Source organism: Lissotriton helveticus, chromosome 10 (assembly GCF_964261635.1).
Source record: "Lissotriton helveticus chromosome 10, aLisHel1.1, whole genome shotgun sequence".
Classification (NCBI taxonomy): Eukaryota; Metazoa; Chordata; class Amphibia; order Caudata; family Salamandridae; genus Lissotriton; species Lissotriton helveticus.
This window is the reverse complement of record NC_136071.1, coordinates 192,448,309-192,470,931: the sequence shown is the minus strand read 5'-3', so window position 1 is coordinate 192,470,931 and position 22,623 is coordinate 192,448,309. Positions and strand designations below refer to the sequence as shown.

General features: G+C 46.6%; 1 protein-coding gene across 1 annotated transcript in view; it reads right to left on the bottom strand.

Moving 5' to 3' along the window:
* Positions 1-22,623, bottom strand: part of LOC144783976 (uromodulin-like) — a 471,766-nt gene that overhangs the window by 135,068 nt on the left and 314,075 nt on the right. The gene's annotated exons all lie outside the window — the stretch shown is intronic.

Sequence of the window (22,623 nt, the reverse complement as noted above, 5' to 3'; positions counted from 1 at the left end):
AATTACAATCTATAACTGATCGATTCTTATGGGGTTGGAAATCTGCGCGAAGGGCGTCCAAATTTATGACATTGCCAATTCTATGTGGGGGATGGGGAGTTCCAAATTTTGCACTATATTACTTGGCATGTCTTATGCAAAATATTAAATATTTTGCAATTGGCGGTACCCCACCTACATTTGACAGCCCTGATATCTTTTTTTTCTTACTTGGCCCACAATATCGGCAAATGTTGCTTTGCTTTTTAGAACCTAGTTACTATAAAAGAACTAGATTTAAATTAGTACTGTCCGCCTTCAAAGGATGGCGGTCTATACGGAAGCTTATCTCTTTGGGACGTATTAATTTTTATACCCCCTGTAATTCTATAGAACTGCTTCCGCCAATATTTAGAGATTGCACTATGTGTATATGGCGGAAAAAAGGCATGATAACTATAGGTAATATGGTTAAAGACGGTACAATTGCTTCATTTCAGGAGCTAAAAGATATATATAGTCTCTCCCAACATGACTTTTTTAAGTATTTGCAAATACGCAATTTTATTCTTAAACATCCAAATGCTCTACCGCTTTGTCGTAATGACTTTATTGAAATACTTAAAAAATCTTCACGTATAGGGACTATATATAATTATTTGTTAAATCTACAGCAGGATGATATGGGACTGCAGGAATCTAAATGGTGTATAAGATTAGGCACATCGGTAGTACCCTTTCAAGAATCAATCTATATAGCCGATAAAATTATTTTATCTGCCAACCTCTATTCACAGCATTACAAAACCCTATTCAATCTATATCATACACCATTTAAAATGCTAAAATGGGGCAATGTTAATAATGGGAAATGTTACAGGTGTCAATCTGATTTGGCAGATATTGTACACATTTTTTCAGACTGTCCAATATTAAAATCTTTTTTTGTATCTATAGAAAAATTCTTAGCATATATTACAAAGTCTGATGCGATAATCTCAAGAGAGATGATTATTTTTGGTTTATCTATTGATAGTATTTTGTTTCCAGGTTATCAAAAAAACAGATATGTTCTATTTATGGCTATGGCTGTAGCTCGCCTATGCATATCTTCAATGTGGCTGAAGCCTGAAGCACCTACATATGAAATGTGGCGAGCAAAGTTTTATAATGTTTTTTATTTAGAATTTAATCTTTACCAGCGCAGGGCTTCTGGTAAACAATACCAACACAACCTCTTTAAACTTTTAAAGAAGTGCACCAACACGTAGCAGAGTTGCGTTTCAAAATTGCATTTAATGGTGAGACAGCACGAAGATGGGCAGCAGTCAATCCCAACGTTTCTGCTCTAGGCGAGCCTTGATCACGGGAGGCAGTCTCATTTTCAAATCGGCCCACGTGATATCCCCTTTTATCTCATTACCATGGGCCGTATTTTCGCTAAGAGCGCAGCATGGGAAACTCTTTTTAAAGTTCGTAAAGGTGCAATAGCGCTGTCTTTTCTTCTTGACGAATGACACATTTGCGCAAAAACTTCTTGTATTAAATAGTATCCCATGTGCTATTTTGCCAAGTCCACCAGCCCACACAGTTCGTAATTTCAGTCTCACTCACTGCTAAGAAACGCTCCTCGAGGCCAGCAGTCCCGGTATACTTTCCTCTGCTCCCAACTTGCCACACTCAGCGAACACTTTCACTGGGGGCAGTGAGTGAGACTGAAATTACGAACTGTGTTTAAAGAGGAAGTTTTATTTACACAAGTCGGCTGCTGGGACGCGTTTCGCCTGCACAACAGGACTTTTGTGCAGGCGAAACGCGTCCCAGCAGCTGACTTGTGTAAATAAAACTTTTTGATGAAAAGCAGAACATGGCATCGCCTCCCTGTGCCTTGAGTAGAGGATTTGATAATTAATTAAGGACGTGGTCGAGTCAGTCCTTCCAGGCGACACACTCTTCGATCAGGAGTTGCGGTGGTTTGAGACTCGGCGTTTGGAGCCGTATATATATATATATATATATATATATATATATATATATATTTCTTCAAAATGTGTCTTTTTTACCTCTGTTTGGGTTAGCATGGACTTTCTGATTTTTTAAAGAATCTTACCTTCATGGCTGCTTTTACACCTTATGTGATTTACTGTTGTTCCTCTATTGTATTCTGCTTCCATATTCTAAAAAAAGCAGTAATACTGATTTGGTAAAAACGAGCTATAAGAAGCTATGAAATAAATAAACTGTGTATTGTGTATCATTAGTAATTTTGATTTGGATACAGCCAAACTTTGCAGGTTATCCAGTTCAGCATAGATGGCACAGTGCCATCCTCTACACAAGTCCTCGTGAGCTGAGAACAGCTCCCCGACGTCCCCTTTGCAATGGTAGGTTTCTCTAGTGAATCACTGTTTGGGGATCACCACAGCAGGGTGATCCCCAAGCAAGGATCCACCCACTAGAACACCAGGGACTATTTTTTGAGGGGATGAGCAGCCCCCTTGCAATGCTCTAGTGCTCCAGCAGGCCCAAAAAGTCTTTCTGCCCCCCTCGCCCCTGGGTTTGCCAGGTTGTAGCAAAAGAAACATGTAACACGCTCCATTGGGGGTTAAGAGAAAAAGCAAACTGCCTGAAGATTGCTGTTATGGACCTCCCATTGACTGGGGGAGCGGGTGCAGGGGATCAATGTGGTAGAAGCGGCCTGCACCAGCCTCCGTCACCTGATGCCTGCATCACTCCCTCAGAGCAGCGTCCACTTGGTTGGAGGGGGAACATCCCTCACTCAATACCTGCATCCACTCCCTCGGAGCAGCTGCCACTTGGTTGGGGGGAACTTCCCTCGTCTACCTCCCCCCAGGAGATTGTTGCGGCCCTTCGACTGCTGCCCTTGCTTTGTGGGAGGGACCTGCTTATGGCTGATCCGCCAGGTCTTTTAAGAGATACTGGCGGGGTGGGGCCAGCCGGCTTTGCAGCCCTGACTCACCTTGGTTCTCCACAGACGTAGACTATGTTGGCCGCAACAAGTTACCTGATGGAGAGGTAGCCATATGAGGCCCATTGCAGGACACACTTTTGGAGGTCCACCTCTTTGGTCTGATTAGCGTGGACGAGCCCTAATCTTACTTTGTGGTGGCTACACTTCAGGCTCTTGTGTGGGGAGGGGGTGTTGGGCTGCTGAGCTATAGATTCCCCCCACACTCACCAATATGATGCCGCGGGAGGGCATTAATCTGACAGTGGCCATCTTGTACTCTAATGATACTGGTGTAGTGCCTCCTCAGCCAGAACAGTTTGGCAGCTCATGCTGCCCACAGACATCATGGATCTGGGGGGCAAACGGGCCTACTCCCTCTCATAACCCCACCAACACCTAAAAACTCTCAATATTTGTAAAAGAGCAGATGATGGGCAGGGATCGTCCGCTATTATCTCAGGCGCAAACGAAAATGGACAGATTTACTAATTGTTGGACTTGGCCCTCTGGCAGGTTCACCCCTAAACTTTTTGCCTTTTAATGTTACATAATTATAGTGATTTATGGTCTGTGCGCACTTTGACACTGTGTCCCAGTGTAAAGTGCGTGCACTCTCTGAGTGCGTATGTGAGATTGGCCTGCCTTCCCATAGGAATGCATGGGGGATATGCGTGTCCATGATAGTTCCTGATGTGTGGGGAGTGCAGGGTCGAGTTTGGTATGTGCGGACTCATGTGATTAAATGCTGTACGATGATGTGCGTGGATTTATTGTGTCTAGTGTGGAAGTGCCACTTCTAGAAGTTGGCCAGTCTGTGCAGTGAATGTGAATTGACTGTCTGGCTTGCGATTGGCTGGAGTTGGCTGGTGTGCCTGGCTCCAGGAGTCAGGATGGGTCTGCCCCGGTGGTGAATGGAGAAATCTGCATGTTGATGGGAGGGAGAGGTGCACCTGGGACCTGAATAGGGCTGGGCCTTCCCTCCACAATGCTGGCTCCACCCCCTGTCTTGTGTCTGATGTCCCTGACCCATCCTGTGAATAAGGAGAGGGGCTGAGCAAAACAAAGTGCTCAAAAACCAGTTACGTCTGGTTCGCCCCTTGCCTGCACCTTTGACAACAAAGGAAATGTGTGTATTAAAAGAGGCTGTGACCTCATGTAAAATATTCTTGTTTCCTGACTTGAATCTACCAGGGGCATGCTGCTGCTGGGGCCCAGGGTAAGGCTTGTCTCCCTAGGTCCTGCCCTGCCCCTGGATGCCTGGAGTTCTTGATGGATCCTAACATGAGGGGGCTGGCTGCTGCTGGGGCCCAGGAGGGACCGCCATGAGGGCTGTCTCCTTGCTGGCGTGCCCTGTGTGCTGGCCCCTGGTTCCTGCATTGCCCCTCCTGATGCCCAGGACTTCCTGGACCTTGCTCCCTTTAGTTCTGCTGTATTACTTGGCACAGCGAAGGAGAGCCTGGGGGCTGAGCAGCGCTGAGCTGCAGCCCGGGCTCAGGGAATCCCCCTCGTAGGGATTCCCCTCTCCTTTCCTGCCAGCGCGGGTGCCCACCCCGCTTATTTGATTAATTCTAGAGCGGGTGCCCACCCCACTTATTTGTGTGCCTTAGCGGGTGCCCACCCCGCTTCTACATTTTATTTGCGTACAGAGGGTGCCCATCCTCATTTCCCAATGTGAAATCACTGCCGCGGCGCTCGTGCCGAAACTGGAAGTCAGGGCGAGTATTGCCTGAGGTGGGGCGGGACTTCCGTTTTCCCGAAGGAAGCCCCGCGCCCACATGGTCACCCGGAAACGAGGAGAGACGCGCCGGTCAAGAGCCCCATAGTGCAGCTGAGGGGCAGAGAAGTGCTGCGGTCGCTGGAGTGCCCCGTGTCCGGCAGAAGCTGTGTATGTGAGGCGGAGGGGGCCCGAGGTACATTGCTGGGGCTTGCCCCTGCCGCAGTGAGAGGAGACGCACTGCACTCCCCACCAGAAGCAGCCCGGCGAGTGCGGGCGCCTCGGGGGGGGGGGGTGCTCCAATCTAGTTGTAGAGCGGCCCCGGAAAGCAGCCGGCCGCTCCAACAAACATGGGGGCATTTCTTAACGATTTAGAGCCTCGTGGCTCCAACGTGTGGGGGCATTGTGTGTTCAGAGCCCGCGAAGCTTCAACGTGGTAATTGGGGCATTTTGCGTTTAGAGCCTACGTGGCTCTCACATGGTTGGTGGTAGTTTTTCATGGCAGAGCCTAGGAGGCTTCCACGTTTTGCGCATTCTTTGGTCCAGAGCCAAATGGCTCCAACATGTGCAGTATTGTTTTAGAGCCTAGAGGGCTCCAACGGTTTGGCGCAATGTTCTGGAGGGCTAGTGAGAGCCCCTGTCGCAGTTTTTCTGATTCACAGCTGCCCAGCAAGTAGTGGGCAGCTGCACCGTTTAGGTTTTTCTTCCTAGGGACTTGCTCTTTGTGAACTCAGGAGTGGGACGCACTACTTTGCCCCTACTTTGGCCTTCCACAGCTGCGCAGCACTTAGTGCCAGCTGCAGCGTTTAGGCCCTGTTCTTGTCCTCAGCTGCCCAGCAAGTAGTGTGCAGCTTCTACGTTTAGGTTTTGGCGCAGTGGCGCAACCTGGACCTTGAAGTGAATTATGTGCTAATGCTTTGGGTGTTAGGAAATGTAATGTGTGCAGTATGTTTTGCACACCCTGTGTTTGATGCCTCTAGATATGATTTCTGCATAGAAGGTTGTTTTACCTGCTTAGATTTATGTTTGGGAGATTATACTTCCCTGTGTGATTTACGCCCCTAGTGTAAGGTTTTACTTAGGTGGTGAGGGTCTAATGTAGTTAGACTGTTGGGATACTGTGTATGATGGATTACATGGCACAGACTGTTGCAAGTGCAGTGATTATCAATGTTTACTGACTGTACGCTCTATGACCTATTTTTACTTGTATGTTTTTTTTTTTGTGTTTTTTTTTTAAATGTAAGACTTTATTTAGATTTGCCATCAATACAGTGCTGTTTTTCACCATAACAAAGGATATCGTTTCACTTTCAGCATCACGTCCATAACAGTACACAGCTATTCAGCCGACAACCTTCCGGTCCGGCAGCAAATGTTGGTAAAATATATAAGGCATTCAGGATATATTATTAGAGTATATATCGTCTTACTTTTCTATAAATTAAAACAAAACTTTAGACTCACGCAGATTAAATAATCAATGTTAATCACCACATTTTATCCGCAATGTCACTCGCCGGTTCAGGGTTCCTAGGCTATTGTCCCTCCCCCTCCGAAGTCCAGGCTAAGCATTAGCTCCAAGCCTCGGTCCCTACCGTCCTCTGATCGTCCACCCACTCCCCACTGTCTCATTCATCCATCTCATCTTCATCTCCTGAGCTGTCTTCCTCCTCCTCAGGAAGAGGCTCACATAGATCCCCTCTGTACCTATTCCATGCCTCCCAGATCTTGTTCCATTTGCGAGGGTTGGCTCTCATTTTGTATACTGCTCGCTCAGTCAACATAAGTCTATCCATCGTCCTACACCATAGTGTAAGCGTAGGCGTTTCCGCCACTCCCCACCTTTGTGCAATATCGCGCTTGGCCACCATGTTCCCAATAGTGACCCATTGCTGCTTCCGATGCGTTAAGTCAGTTTCGTTCCAAACATTCAGCAGGCATACACGTGGGTCCGGCATCAGTGAAGTTGCAAGGGCCTGGGAGATGGTACGCATGACTTGCCGCCAGTAGTTCAAGATGGCCGGGCATTCCCAAAGTGTGTGCAGCAGTGTCCCCTCCTCCCCACACCCTCTAAGACAATACGGGGTTTCTGCCCTGTGCATTTTGTGGAGAGTGGTTCTGGTGTAGTATATTCTATGTAGTACCTTGAGTTGTATTAGCCTGAACCGTGCAGAAACGCCCGCCTCCCGTGGTGACGCCAGCGCGGCGTTCCAATCTGACTCATCCATGGTGCCTAACTCAGTTTCCCATTTCTCTTTTAGCTGGAGCTAGGGATCCGGGAGATTATACAGTAATTTGCGGTATGTGAGCGAGGTGGCTCTTGTCTGCATAAAGTCCGTAAGAAGTCGGTCCTCCAGAGGTGAGGATTCCGGGACAGTCGACCCTGGCTCAATTACTGCCATTAGTGCATGCCTTATTTGTATGTATCTATAAGTTTTGTGGTAAATAAATAATTAATTACCGGTACTATTTTTCTATACATTAACTAAAACAGATAGCTCAATAAATAAGAGGCAGGATCCGGGGTATCTGAGTTGAACAGGCTTTAATCAGGCACAAGGGAAGGGACAGGATCGGAACAGCCTGTAATAGAATGGCATGGAATGGCAGCTGCAACGTCTCATTAACAGTACATGATATATATAGTAAAACAGTACAATTGCATTGAATACAGTAGGCGTAACAAGTGACAAACGTAAGATAAGAACACATGGGCGTAAAAAGGTAAGCGCTGTCCAGGTAAGCGCTAGTGTAGGCGAGGCATCACTCGATACTCTGCTGCTGCTGCGCTTGTTGCTCAAATTAATTTCCAACTACTGCCATTGACCCGTGGACATTTATTGAACTGGAAAATCTATTTTAAACTGCGCTACATGTTCGGCGCTTGCAGCGCGGTCCTGTGCGCTTTTATTTGCGTATTTTTAAAGGGTAAGCTTTGGAATGTGCTTATGAATAGCGGGGCTTGTTAGGACACACTCGCATTTAATTTTTGGAAGTTGCACCGCTGTTTGGCGGCTCGTTAGTTGGGGGTTAGGCGCCATCTTGGGAGGGGAAGTGCCGGAAAGGGACGCCATCTTTGTTGGCGGTATAGCTCTTGCTCTTGCAAAGCCATAGCACGATTGGGTGCTACTTAAGTGGACTACAGCAGGCGCTCGTTCTGTCCAGGTAAGCGATAGTGTAGGCGAGGCATCACTCGATACTCTGCTGCTGCTGCGCTTGTTGCTCAAATTAATTTCCAACTACTGCCATTGACCCGTGGACATTTATTGAACTGGAAAATCTATTTTAAACTGCGCTACATGTTCGGCGCTTGCAGCGCGGTCCTGTGCGCTTTTATTTGCGTATTTTTAAAGGGTAAGCTTTGGAATGTGCTTATGAATAGCGGGGCTTGTTAGGACACACTCGCATTTAATTTTTGGAAGTTGCACCGCTGTTTGGCGGCTCGTTAGTTGGGGGTTAGGCGCCATCTTGGGAGGGGAAGTGCCGGAAAGGGACGCCATCTTTGTTGGCGGTATAGCTCTTGCTCTTGCAAAGCCATAGCACGATTGGGTGCTACTTAAACGTTCCCCGATGTCGCGCAGCGGTAACGCGCAGCGGGCGCGCCATAGGCACGCCGGAGGCTCGCCAGAGGCGAGCCCATCTTTGCCCATCAGTGACCATCCGGGGCCCGGGGCCAGAACCCCTGGTCCAATCTTGTCTTACTCCAGAGGTGAGCTAATGGAGCTTAATTGTGGTAAATCTCAACCTGATCAGAGCTGTATGCATGTGATGGTTCGGGAGGGCTTGTTGAGTTCTCCTATGAGTACCACAGCGCGGTTGCGCCACGCCAATGCTCATGTTTTAAAGTTCGGTCTTCTGAACACGCGTTCTCTGCAGGGACATAAGCTGGAGGTCTTCTCATTATTGGAAGACGGGGAGCTGGATGCCCTTGCACTTACGGAAACGTGGTTGGAGGATTGTTCAGTGCCGGATTTAGTGGCGGCCCTACCAGACAATTTTTTGGCACTCTACTTTAATAGGGAGGGAGCCAAAAAAGGAGGGGGAGTAGCTCTTCTCTATCAAGCACGTCTCCGCGCTGAAAGATTCCTATCAGAAACCTTGGGGGGCGCAGAGATCCTAGGAGTCAAACTCAGACAGGGGGCGGCGTGTGTGGTGTTCTTGGTGGTATACCGCCCGCCTGGGGCTTTGCCGGATTTCCCTGTGCTGTTTACTAGACTGCTTCAGGATTTGCGGTCGAGATACGATAAAATGATTGTCGTCGGAGACTTTAATTACCATTGGGAGAAATCCCCTAAAGAAGGTCAAGCACTACTAATTGAGGAGGCAATTTCCTCCCTGGACTTTACTCAGCAGGTGAATGGACCGACTCATGAGAAGGGACATATGCTTGACCTAATCTGGACTACTATGCCAGTCCAGGATGTTACAGAGATCTTGCCATGCGTTTGGTCTGATCATTCCTTAATAAGATGTAAAATCCTGCTGAACGGCCTCTCGCCCAAGTTGGGGGAAGGTTGGAAAATGGCCCGGAAATGGAGAAATCTTGATGGAGAGAGAATGAGGTCTTTCTTACAACAGTCTCCGCCGATAAAGGAGCGGGACGCCAACGTTGATGCCCTTTGCGGACATCTCCACCACAAATTGGGGAGAGCCATTGAGTTGGTGGCACCCCTTCGTAGGGTGAAGAAGGTGGATAGGGGAGCTGGGGCCCCTTGGTATAACGACTCCCTACGTGACATGAAACGTGGGGTGAGGAGGAAAGAACGTGCATGGCGGAAGGAGTATGACGCCACTGCCAAGAAAGACTATAGGTCTTCCCTGGCGACTTACAAATCAGCCATCCAAACCAGAAAGGCGGTTTTTTTCGAGGAGAGAATAGTTGCAGCTAGGAATCCACAGAAGGAAATCTTTCGGGTTTTGTCAGAACTCAGGACAAACAAAGAGCAAAGCACTGAGTTCACCCAGCAGGATTGTCAGAGGTTCCAGGACTTCTTTGTGAGCAAGATCTCCGACATTCTGGGAGAAATCGCTGCAACTATACCCCTCGATGGTCCTAGCCCACCTGACTACACTGTTCCGCCGGTTCTCACTCCGTTAGCCGAGTTCCCTTCAATTGTAAAGCAGGAACTGATCAAGATTACGGACCGAGTTAAATCCGGTTCATTGGTGGATCCATGCCCGTCTGAAGTATTCAAGCTAGCACTACCGGGCATCGAAGAAGAAGTCTTGCACTTACTGAATACTTCTCTTTACACAGGACAGGTCCCTCTAGCATTTAAAGAGGCTCGACTGATCCCTTTATTAAAAAAACCTGGTTCGGACACAAAGTGTCTAAAGAACTTTCGTCCCATCTCCCAGTTGCCTTTTCTGGCTAAGGTAATTGAGCAGCATGTGTTGGTATCGCTCTCAAAACATCTGGAGAGTAACAACCTGCTGGAGGCCAATCAGGCAGGGTTCCGTGCTAACCATAGCACGGAACTTGTCATGATATCAATTCTGGATGAATTGAGGAGCCGGGCAGATACAAAAACACCTAGCGCCCTGGTACTATTAGATCTCTCCGCGGCCTTTGACACCGTGTGTCATGAACAACTTTTGTCGCGGTTGAGGTCTTTTGGTATCAGGGGTACAGCTCTGGCATGGCTTGCATCATTTCTGCAGGGTAGGACACAAAGAGTACAACTGGGGGACCTGCTTTCCACCTCTGCGCCTATTTCTTGCGGGGTCCCTCAGGGCTCTGCTTTGTCACCCCTACTCTTCAACATCTATTTGCAGCCATTGATTGCACTCCTGAACAGGATGGACTGCCTAGTATATAACTACGCTGATGACACCCAGATTATCATCCGGCTGGAGGAAGGTCCAGGAGCGTCTACCAGGCTACAGGACATACTTAAAGCCACGGTTAATTGGATGTCAAAAAACTCCCTAAAAATTAACCCGGACAAGACGGAAGTGTTGCCCATTTCCATCACGGGCAACCCCTGGAACGAGAAATTCTGGCCTGTAGAGCTGGGTGTACCACCGAAACCAGCGGTTGCAGTTAAAAGTCTGGGTCTGTACATGGATGGAAAACTTTCCATGGAAAAACAGGTCACGACTGTAGTAGGCACCTGTATTGGCTTAATGCGGCAATTGAGAAAAATATCGGCACTGCTATCGTTTTCCACCCTGAAACATGTGGTTTCAGCTATAATCTTGGCTAGGCTGGATTATGGAAACTCTCTGTACATAGGGCTACCCCAGCGGCTGCTGGATAAGCTACAGGGGGTTATGAACGACGCAGCCAGGCTGATTTACAAGAAACCCAGGATGACCCACTCGTCCCCTCTGATGCAGGAGCTTCATTGGCTCCCAATTCGGCAGAGAGTAGCATTCAAAGGACTGTGTATAGTGCATAAGGCGCTGTACGGGAATGCACCAAAATACTTGAAGTCCCGAATATCCCTCTATACGCCGAGTAGGACTTTACGTTCATCAGATGCTACTCTCCTATCCCAACCCCGGTTTAAATTGGCTACGGTGGGGGGACGTGCTTTTTCTAAAACACTCCCAGCTCTGTGGAACAAACTGCCCCCTGATCTAAGGAAGGAACGCAATTTGTTAACCTTCAGAAAAAAGTTAAAAACTGTTTTGTTTAAACAAGCATGGAGCAGCCACTAGGTGCACTGCCAAGATCAAGTAATATGCTGAGCCCCACTAGGTAATTTGGACAATCAGCGCTTAGAGACCCCGGTGGTTATAACGCGCTATACAAATTAAATAAATAAATAAATAAATAAATAAAAGAAGGCGTGCACAGGGCGTGCACGAAGACATGTGATGTAGACGTCACAGAAGTGTCATAAATGGGTGGATACATGGAGGGGGCTACCTGGGCAGCTGGAACCTTTAACCTAGTGGTGCACGCAAACGGACCATGACGTGTAACTGGGGAGAGCTGGGGCTCTGACTTCTAGCACTAGAAGAGGAGACTAAAGTCTGGGATGTCAGGACGACATGTACCTATAGCATATCTGGTATCTTGTGTTTGGAGTACATGTTGATAGAATCTAAAAGTCATCAGAGCAAAGGCTACTTGACACTAAGGCTGGTGCATGCATATATTCTTCATGTATTGCGTGTGCTATGAATCTTCTATGGATATTAATACAGTAATTCACTTGCATGGAGACAGAAAGACTAGACTATAGCTGAAGATGTTTATGCGGTTCGTTAGCTTAGGAATGTGAAGACGGAGAGCTGAACTGATAACTAGAGGCATAACATATTCTTGGCAGGCAGGCAGAGCCAGGCCGGGCACCGCGCTGCGCGGCAGGAAGTAAGCGAAGGGTCAGGGATGCAGGTGGGGGCTGCATCGCTCCTCGGAGTGGTTTCAGGAGACTGGAGCTTGAATCTGGTGTTCAGGCCCCTTGAGGCCTAGAAACGGGGACAATTCGATGAATTAACGTGCATAATGTAAAACGTTGGCAACATAGGCCTAATACTCGTTGCTTTCACGAGGACTGGATAACTGGCATACTAACGTTGGACACAACTATAATGGCGTCTTTATTCGGTCAAAGGGAACATATATGCATATTAATCACGCACATATAACATAGGATGGGGAACACGTAGGGACACATGACAAGGCAAAATTCAATTTTCCTCATTCCCTCCTTGTGCCCTACGTTTCCATCAGGAAACATCAATATTCATGAGACCATCTATCATTTCATATAGCATCATTTGCTCGTCTCGAATCTTCTTGGAACGGGACTTTGGACTAGGAATACAAGATGTAGCGCACAAGCCGCAAATCGCAGGGCCACATTGTAAACAGAGACAGCAACTGAATATGATCATTACTGCTATACCCAGGAATGACAATACTTTCCATCCCCAGGCAGATATTATACTCCAGAGCCAACCGGACCATGTCCAGGTGCCTGGATTCTGGTGTAACTGATGGGCTATTTTATGAAGTCTAGTTATAGCTGAATAAACAGACGGTGCGTTATTAGGAATGAAAATGCAGCAACTGGATCCGATGACTCTACAAGCTCCGCCCCTATCGGCCAGTATGACGTCAAGAACAAGGTGGTTTTGAAGGACAACAAATCTCATAGCAGATTGTTCCTCGGTTAAGTTACCTAGAGCGGAAGGACAGGACCTATGAAGAAAAAGAAACCTTTATTGAAGTCTTGATACTGTTCTAATGTAGTTTCAGTCTGATCGACAATTGGGGACTCGATCTCCCTTCTATGTCTAACGTGTACTAGATGTGTATTTCTGTGATAATCGGATGGGGCTAGGAAAACTGGTGGCAGTAGGAAGGCAATGTAACATGTTCCATCCCAATCTTGGGGCAGACGTACATATGCGGTCTGACCACATACAAAATAAGAATGACGTGAGGCTTTGAAAGTAGATTTCCCACTGTCACTATACTCGACCACAGTAGTACAATCACTGTGTCCTAGATGTACTGAACCATTCTTTCGGACACATAATTCGCCTTTCACTGGTAGAACTGTAATAGCAGGCAAATCTGGAGTAGTCTCGGACTGAACATTCAATACCATGAAATTCGAGGAATAATTACCTAGATCATATACTTCATTTTCTAGATCTAACCCTGTTCTATGGGAAAGACCTTCCTTGTCTGGGAAACATGTTCTATTCAGAAGGGACATATCGTTTGAGGATGACGTTAACGTGGACCATGCTCCACACGAACCATTGTGTGAAAGCGGATAGGGAAAGAGTGGCAGAACTCCCTTCGGTGTCTGAAAAGGGGGGAGCCGACCACACACCCAACAATTTGTGGCATTGCTGGTCTGGTGTGAATAGTGTAACATTCGGATAAAAGTATTATTGCGCATGGCTAGACGATAGGATAACTCGTGAGGAGGCAGTTCACTAAATGTGTGCTCTACTGTAACATTAGAGGAAAAATGTACATGTGAAACGATAGGAGGAAAATATATATGTAAAACATAACTTATGCCTGTAATCGTAAGACTCAGAAATAACATAATTAATAGAGTAACAATGCATCGACTTCGAAGATTTTTCCGATAACGTATTCTCTTAGAGTTTCGACTAACTCTCTCACTATGTGGGTCTATCTCATACATGTCAGGAACCTGTCTAACCGTTTCACCCGAGAGGGACTTAGACAATTAAACTGGCTGACTTACTAGACCTTAATTTTTCTCTATACTCCTGCTGCGGAGTTTTCTCTAACAGGGGAAGTTTAGAGTCAGTATCTGGGCAGTCCTTGAGAACGGGGCAGTCCTTGAAAAAAGTCTTTGGACGGAGTCCATGGAATCGTTTAACGTGGCTGGAGTGCAACCACCCTTTGCGGCCCTCCACTTTAATCGCTGTCCTTGTTGTCATCAGAACGAGCTTTGGTTCTTTCCAGCGGGGCTCCAGCGGACTTGAACGATCAAAGTTCCTAATCAAAACGAGGTCGCCTGGTATGACCTCGTGCGGTTTCACTTGAGTGTTGTCTGGAAAAGCAGCGGCGACCTGTGAACGACAAGAGAGTAGTGCAGACATCAAGGAAGCCAGGTAATCTGTCAGCATATTACTGTCAACATCAGTAATTGTACGTGGCCTAGGTGTACCCCACATGTTTGGGGGACGACCGAAAACTACCTCGTAAGGGGACAGACCTGAACGGGAGTGAGCGACCATTCTCATGTAAAAAGGGCCACTGGCAGTGCTACCATCCAATCTACGCCTTTCTCTGCGCATACCTTTGCAATGCGGATTTTCAGGGTCTGATTATGTCTCTCGACGAGACCTGCTGCTTCGGGATGTCGTACACAGTGGAACTTCCACTGGTACCCCAACAGAAGGGATACTTGTTTCATGAGTTCGGAGGAGAATGGCTGGCCGTTGTCTGAATATACGACCCTCGGCAAACCATAGCGGGGGAAAAACTCACGAACCAACTGCCTGGCAGTGGTCGCGGCAGTGTAATCTGGGACTGGATATGCTTCTGTCCATCTGGACAAAGCGCATACAACTACGAAGACATACTTGAAACCTCGACATCGATCCATCTGAATATAATCCATCTGGAGGACTTCAAAAGGGTGGTCAGGAGGATGGAATCCACCTTGTTCCACCGGGACACCTTTACCTGGATTGAACTGACAACAGATCATGCAGGTACGTACTTTCTGCTTGGCTGCTGCTCGTAAATGTTTGTTAAACCAGAGGTTCTGAATACTGTCTAACATGGCTTTTTCTCCTAAGTGTGCTGGACTATGTGCGGTGTTAATAATGACTTGGACCATAGAGTCGGGGAGAAACCATGTGGCTTTTCCCTTCGTCAACCATCCTTGATCTGTCTGGACCCCTCCTTGTTCAGACCATTTCTTGATTTCGTCTGGGGTAGCATGTGACTGTATATCTAGTACGTCCTGAGTAGGGTCCTTAACTGTCATACAAGTCGTCTGAACTGGAACGTCTGTCTGTGTCGAGTTAACTGGAATGTCTGGAGTCTGAGCTGTAAGCTTGGCTGTTCGATCTGCCAGGTCGTTACCCTGGGAAATGATGTCAGTGACTTTCGTATGTGCTTTGCACTTCATAATGGCAATGGCTTTCGGTAAATGTATTGCATCTAACAGAGCTTGAATGAGGGGGCCATGCTGAATCTTGGTTCCATGAGAAGTCATGAAACCTCTCTCTTGCCAGAGCACTCCAAAGTCGTGTACGACTCCGAATGCATAACGTGAATCTGTATATATGTTTACTTTCAGGTTCTTGGCTCGTATGCAGGCTTGGATCAGAGCGACGAGCTCTGCTGCTTGAGCAGACAGGGTGTCAATACGATGTGTTTCTATAACTTCAGTTTCAGTAGTCACTGCATACGCGGCTACTAACTCTCCTGTACTTGTTCTCATACATGAACCATCCACATAAAGCGTCAGGTCGGGATCAGGTAATGCAATGTCTGTCAAGTCTTGTCTTGGCTTTGTCATGGTGTTAACAACTTCCACACAGTCATGTGTGGCAGGATTTGAAGTAACTGAGGGTAACAGTGTAGCAGGATGTAAAATGTTGCAGCGTCTGATTTCTATGTGTGGCTGAAACAATGTCAGTTCATATCCTGTTAAACGTGCAATTGTCAAGTGCTGAGACTGTGTTCGGTTCAAGAGAACTTCCACGGAGTGTGGAACTTGTACTGTCAGGGAGTGTCCTAACACTATGGAATCACTCTGTCTGATAGCTAGTGCTGTGGCTGCAACTGACTTGAGGCACGCAGGCAGAGCCTGGGCTACCGGATCTAATGTGCTAGAGAAATAAGCACAGGGCTTATATTGTCCTGCTTGATCTTGTGTGAGAACAGATAATGCAGTACCATCACGTTCAGTGACAAAAAGTGTAAAAGGCTTACTGTAGTTTGGTGTCGCTAGAACAGGTGCTTGGCATAAAGCTTTCTTTAACTCATTGAAAACAAGTGTATGTTCTTGGGTCCAAGGGAGGACAGTCAATGTGGCTGCCTCCTGTGTCGTTAACTGTATCAGTGGCTTGGCTAGATATGCGTACTGAGGGATCCATTGTCTACAGTAAGAAGTGAGGCCGATAAAAGCTCGTACCTCCTTCTGAGTCTTGGGCTGTGGAAGATGTGCTATTAACTGGATACGGTCTGGTGTCAACTGCCTACCCCTCTTGGACAGTAAGTGTCCAAGGTACACCACTTGCTGGACACAAAATTGCAGTTTCGAAGGGGACACCTTGTGCCCCATCTCGGCCAGGAAATACAAGACTGTAAGTGACGCACGTTCGCAGTCACGTTCAGAACGGGCTGTGATCAATAGATCATCGACATACTGGAGCAGGGCAGTGTCAGTTGGCATGTGAATATTGTCTAGTTGTCTTTTAAGTGCTTGACTGTATATGCTAGGACTTTCTGTGAAGCCTTGAGGAGCTCGTGTGAATTTATAGCTTCTTCCATTTAAACAGAATCCGAAAAGGAATTGGCTGTCTGGATGAATGGGGACACTAAAGAATGCGTTCTTGAGATCAATAACAGTAAAGAACGTAGCTTCGGAATCAATGGCAGTCAATAGGGAAGAGATATCTGGAACCACTGGGTACTGAGGTATGATACATTTATTAAGTTCTCGAAGGTCAATCACTAATCGATAAACTGGAGGTGCATTTGGATCAGTACGTTTAAGAATCGGAATGATAGGAGAATTACATACATTGGAGTCAGTTTCTACAACTACTCCTTGAGCAATGAGCTCGTCAATAATTTTTGATAAGGCTGCTACAGCCTCAGGTGGCAATTTGTACTGTCGGATTCGTGGTAATACAACACCTTGCTTCAGAGTGACACGATATGGTGTAATGTGCATACAACCTACATCAGTTGGACCTTGCGCCCATAAATGCTGAGGTACATTCAATAATCTTGGATCAAAATCACGTAATACATAATGACCTTTAAAATCACGTAAAAACAATCTCACTCCTTCTGGGGAGCAACATATGACTGCTCCTAATTCTTTCAGTGTTTTGATACCTAGTAAGTTTTCTGGACAAGATTTCGTAAGTAACAAGTCTGTAGTTCGGGACAATGGACCAACTTCTAGGGAAACTGGTTTCGATATTTCATTAACAATAGGCTTTCCTGAAAATCCCAGGGAAACATTTCTAGAGCCTGAGAGCGGAGCCCCTGGAACCTCGTCATGACTGATGGTAGTCCTACTTGCCCCTGTATCAATCAGAAACTTTCTGTCTTTCCCTAATACTTGACTGTGTACATAGGGACCCTCTTGATCTACAGGAATCTCGATGAGAGGCAAGCCAACCTCCCTCTCTAGGCTGTTTCATGAATACTGCTGATATTCTGGATATTCCGACTGTGCATACTGGTACATCTGTTGTGTAACGTGTTGTGTGGCAGCTATAGGCTGCGGTACGGTAACTGTCTGTTGTGCATTCTGCGGTGGCTGGGAATTCTGCGGAACATGTTCTTGTCTAGGAGGACGTGGTCTCTCTTTCGTTTTACCAGTAGCTATGTTGTGTTTCAGAACTGCACATTCGTTTATATAATGACCTGGCTGTTTACAATAATTGCATGTCCCTTTAACGGGAGCTGTAGAATGACTAGTCTGATTCGGACCCCTCTTCTGACTATCTTGTGGAACAGACTGTGCAACCAGTACTTTCATTTTCGTGTCTTTCATACGTCTCCTTTCATGTTCCTGCTCCTCCCTGACTCTGTTCTGGTGGTATTGTAGCATCTGGAGCATTTGTGACGGAGTATTAGCTTGCCAGGTACTTTCGACTTTCAGTACTCGATTTTTAACTTGTGGTAAAGAATTCTCAACTAGTTTGGTAACAAAAAGATGTGGATACGATTAACTACTTGTTTTCAGGCCGCTATTAATAATGAAACATTTCTCAAATCTAGAATAAAAATCACTAGTGTCTTCCTCTTGTTTCTGTTTACAGGCTGAGATGGCATCCCAGTCTTCCTTTTTCGTGGCTAGTATTCTTGGCAAGACTTGTATTAACAACTCGGGCAATGCTTTAGCTTTTTCCCCAAGACCGGTACCTGGAACTCGTGTGTTATCTTCAGTCTCTAATGCGGTCCAATCTATCTTTTTCTCTCCCACCTCCCATTCTTTTTCTTTGAGTTTTTCATATATGCCCGCGGGCAACAGGACCTTTAACATTTTAATGATATCAGGATACGTGTATTCCCCCATACGGAGCATGTCTTTTAATTCACGGTGGAACCCTGCTGGATCTTTATCGTGACAGGGTATTAACTTTTTCATTTCTAAAAGTTCTATTTTCGTGATAGGGGTGTAAACAAATACTCGTTCGAGCTCACCCCCCTCTCCCTTAACTGGATGTACTTCTCGCAACGGATTCTGTCTGTCTATGTAGAATGATTTTCTTACTGGGGGTGGAACAGGAACAAAATGTGGATTCAGGAACGTTCTGTATTTGTGGCGCTGTTCTAAAATGACACTAATTAAATCGGTACCTAGACCTTTCCATCTGTTTAGGAGTAACTCGTTCAGTACATCATACAAAGGACCTGGATCAGACTGCTGATCCTCATACAGTGTAATGAGGTGCTGGATCATATACATACCCACCAGACGCTGCTCGGCTGGGGGCAGCTTCAGAAACGTTTGGGCCACTATTTCATCTGAAAACGTGGTAGAATCACTAGTCCATCGGACTGCTGATCGGGCTAGTTCTTGTTCATGCATGGTACTAAGCTCATGGTAACCTATTCGTAGTTTCAGAATTTTATCAGTAGCCTGGAATACATGTTCAAGAGAACACTGTTCTGGTACGGGAGGAGGAAAAACTTTCTTGTAATCTAGGCGTGAATGTCTGTCGGAAAATCTAGTTCTACCTACATACGCTATTCTGGCGGGATTCTCGCTGTCTATGTCTTCACTTGAAGAGTCATTCTCTTTCTCGGTTGCTCTTATTGCTTCCTCCTTCTGGTGTATACTTATAATTTCCTTACGAATCTTCCTGTACATACTTTCTATACTGTTTTGTGTCTTATGTTTTCCCTCGGCTATATTGTCACTCCACCTTGTCAAGACTTTCATCTCGTCTTTGTCTTTATCAGGATAATACTGCTCTCTTATTAAACAGTTAATCAAGAACTGTAAAATCATACTTTGGATCTCGACCTTTCTGTGTGTCATAGCTTCGTGAATACTCTCTGGATTCTCCCCTGTCCGGATAAAATGATATATTCTGTCTAGATGTTCCTTCATCTCGGGCAGGGTGGCCAAAAAGTTGGCAACTCGTCTTAAACGTACTGAATATAATATCATGTGATCTTCGCCTGGCACTGAATCATATATGCAGTCTGTAAGGTATTGCTTGAGGGCTGCGTGTGTAGACACCTTTGGCGTGCGCTGTAACGCTGCGTCTCTCAGCGTCAGCCGTTTTACTTGAGGCGGGGTGGTAGGAGCACCTCCCCCCGCTCCTTCTGAACTAGAATCGTCAGTTAATACTGAACGTGCTGGTAAAGTGACTGGCAAAACGGGCACACGTAATGTGGGCTGGTCCGGGGGTACTGGCACATTAACGGGGTTCCCGGGACCAGTGGCTGGAGGAACAGGAATTACATTATTAACAGGGTGCTGAGGTTGAGCAGGCGGAATAGGATTTGCATATTCTGGGACTGTATCGTCCAAATAGGACGAAAGAAAAATTTCAGCTGCAGTCGGTTTATGACGTAGCTTAGTCGGGACCAATGGTGGCGGTAAACTACAGGGTACTTCCGGGGTTGCCTTCGGCAAGCCCTCGGCAAGAAGAGGATACATACCTTTAATAAGGGCATTTCTCTGTCTGTCTGACTGTTCTGCTCTAACTCGTTCACCTTCTTCTAGAAGTTCCCTTTCTTGGGCTTTTTCTGAGGATTCCCTACTTAATTCTGCTTTTCTGAAATCTTTTTCGGATCTTTTATGGGATTCTTTACGCCATAATTCTATGGCATCTTTCTGGGATTGTCTGGCTTTTTTTTTCCATAATGCTTCTTCTACTCGCATGATGCACTCGGCATCCCATGTACCTGATACAGGCCATCTATATTTCTCTTCAAGATTCTTTGTATAATCCACCCATAAGTCTAGATATAATATGGCATCTAAGCCATGCTTGTGATACATAAAGTGTCCAGGACTGTCCCTAGGAGGGACAGGAACTGCTTCTTCGAGTAACCCTTTTCTGGTTTTCATCTAACGTAACTTTGAAAACAGAGGCATATTTGAGTCGCACTTGTACTTAAACACAATACACAATAATCACAGTAATGAAATGGCAAACAAATCACTCATACCACGACATAAAAATACATTAATAACAGTTCGAACAGAATACTACCTGATACACTGAAAACATAACGCTTGAATTTCTCGAGAACGGACTTACTAGAATTACTGGATGCACTGCTAAAACAGTACAGAACATACCGGTCTCATAAAGAGACACGTCATACCGTATCCACCTAGATGGACACGTCGGACTGGATCTGCGTACCCAAACCCATCGGACCGGAGACAAACTAATGACCCCGTCTAGATACTCCCCCCGCAACGGTACTCACCGGGAAGCAGAACTGAAGGCCTCGGACTGGACTGGACTGCTACGACGTCTGGTTACTACGCATGCGCTTCGAACTTCGGGCTTCGGAAACAGGTGGGCCTCCGGATACCTCGGACCTTGCTCTCTCGGCTTGGGCTCTGGTCGGGACGAACCGCATTCCTCACCGCCTCGTCTGGATGCCGGACCGCAGTCTCCGTCTCCTCCGTGGGCCTGAGGGAGACTTGATGAAGCAGAAATATCTGCACGTGCACGGTAGAGTTCCGTCACGGCTGTAGAAGGGTCAGGGGGCCTGCATTACATCGCCGGCGCGTGGGGAAGGGGCTCGTCCCTATTCGGGCACCATTATGTGGTAAATAAATATTTAATTACCGGTACTATTTTTCTATACATTAACTAAAACAGATAGCTCAATAAATAATAGGCAGGATCTGGGGTATCTGAGTTGAACAGGCTTTAACCACATCGATGCTATGCATTTTCCCCTCCTGTGCTGAGTTTTTCTCATTCCCATGTTTCATGACGAGCTGGGCTCGTCATGAGCGTGCGAGGAGGCTACCTCATGACGAGCCCAGCTTGTCATGAGCGTGGAAGGGGTTAATCAGGCACAAGGGAAGGGACAGGATCGGAACAGCCTGTAATAGAATGGCATGGAATGGCAGCTGCAACGTCTCATTAACAGTACATGATATATATAGTAAAACAGTACAATTGCATTGAATACAGTAGGCCTAACAAGTGACAAACGTAAGATAAGAACACATGGGCGTAAAAAGAAGGCGTGCACAGGGCGTGCACGAAGACATGTGATGTAGACGTCACAGAAGTGTCATAAATGGGTGGATACATGGAGGGGGCTACCTGGGCAGCTGGAACCTTTAACCTAGTGGTGCGCGCAAACGGACCATGACGTGTAACTGGGGAGAGCTGGGGCTCTGACTTCTAGCACTAGAAGAGGAGACTAAAGTCTGGGATGTCAGGACGACATGTACCTATAGCATATCTGGTATCTTGTGTTTGGAGTACATGTTGATAGAATCTAAAAGTCATCAGAGCAAAGGCTACTTGACACTAAGGCTGGTGCATGCATATATTCTTCATGTATTGCGTGTGCTATGAATCTTCTATGGATATTAATACAGTAATTCACTTGCATGGAGACAGAAAGACTAGACTATAGCTGAAGATGTTTATGCGGTTCGTTAGCTTAGGAATGTGAAGACGGAGAGCTGAACTGATAACTAGAGGCATAACATATTCTTGGCAGGCAGGCAGAGCCAGGCCGGGCACCGCGCTGCGCGGCAGGAAGTAAGCGAAGGGTCAGGGATGCAGGTGGGGGCTGCATCGCTCCTCGGAGTGGTTTCAGGAGACTGGAGCTTGAATCTGGTGTTCAGGCCCCTTGAGGCCTAGAAACGGGGACAATTCGATGAATTAACGTGCATAATGTAAAACGTTGGCAACATAGGCATAATACTCGTTGCTTTCACGAGGACTGGATAACTGGCATACTAACGTTGGACACAACTATAATGGCGTCTTTATTCGGTCAAAGGGAACATATATGCATATTAATCATGCACATATTACATAGGATGGGGAACACGTAGGGACACATGACAAGGCAAAATTCAATTTTCCTCATTTTCAGTGGGGCCTAATGCGTATTGTCGCTGCAGGTGTGAGAAGGGGACCATTCCAGTGGTGGTCCATAGGTCTCCCACCGTCGTGATCCCAATATTGTCCCATTGGGTAAAGCCCTTGCTGGATCTGAGACAGCCCAATTGTTTAGTGTCCCATAATGGAGTAAGTTTAGTTATGACCCCTTTCCACTTAAGTCGTGTCAGTGCCCTGTGCCATAGCG